Genomic DNA, 1,178 nt, shown 5'->3' with positions numbered 1-1,178 from the left:
ACTTTGCAAACTCAGTTTTTGCTTCTTTTTTTTTTTGCAAACTTCGTTTGTTTGAGTTGTTTTCGCCAAAACCAAAAAATGGAGTTAGTGGTTTTTTTAAAGATTTCCAAACTCAGTTTTTCATAACTTTCAAAAACTCAAAAATTCTAGAAAGTAGTTCTTGAATTGTTAAAAGATCTTAAAAATTGAGATTAGATCTTCGGGAAAAATTGTTGTTGTTTATTTATTGCAGAACAACTTAAACAAACAGAGTTTGCAAAAACTCAAATTATTTGGGCAAACACTGTTTTTGAAAATGTTGAAAGCAACACCATCAAACTTTGTTTGCTCTTTACTATTTTGTGAATTGTTTAAGGATTCTAAATGATATATCTGTTGACAGCTTTGCACTTCTCTGCAATTTTGGTTGCAGGCTCGTATGACAGGTGGTGCGGATTTGTTTATTTGCTATGGAGGAGTTCAACTAAGAGAATCAGTTGCAGCTAAAGTGATACGAAATCGTATCGATAACACTGGATAATGCAAAAATATAAGTAATCAAAAAGATAGAAGATTAGGGTTTAAAATAGAGAAAGACAAAAAATATACGGAATCAAAAAGATAGAAGATTGGGGTTTAAGATAGAGAAAGACAAGAACCTAACTATGAACTAGTTAGATCCCTTGCATTTACTATGATAAATACCAGTCAAGGAAGAACACTAATAAGAAACACGGATTAAGCTAAGTAAAGAACGCAATCCAAAGCCCCCAGAAGATATATCAACTAGAACAACGAATTAACATTCAAATACCAAAGATAATCCAAGAGTATGAACATGAACTCATGATACATGATAAACCTAACATAGATAATCTAAAAACATGGTAAATAAAGAAAAATAAAAGATACCCTAAACCTCTCAAGGTTTGGTCTTTGTTTATCAATCCATTATCAAAAGCTTCCTTTCAAAATGACAGGAATATACTAAGTGCTATTTAGGCTAGATGACTAAAATACGCTTAGGCTAGTAAGGAAGCTAAGTTGACCTAAATTATAAGACTAGCCTAAATAGCTAAATTGTCAATATAGCCTTCTTGATCTTGACTCCTTTAAAGCACTCCAATACTATGATGTTGGCTTGGAAATCATCTGCGTTAAGTGTGCTCATCCAGTTTGTATCATCCCCCCCCCCCCCC

The sequence above is a fragment of the Nicotiana attenuata genome, unplaced genomic scaffold (genome assembly GCF_001879085.1).
Source record: "Nicotiana attenuata strain UT unplaced genomic scaffold, NIATTr2, whole genome shotgun sequence".
In the NCBI taxonomy this organism is placed as follows: domain Eukaryota; kingdom Viridiplantae; phylum Streptophyta; class Magnoliopsida; order Solanales; family Solanaceae; genus Nicotiana; species Nicotiana attenuata.
This window is presented reverse-complemented; position numbering follows the sequence as displayed.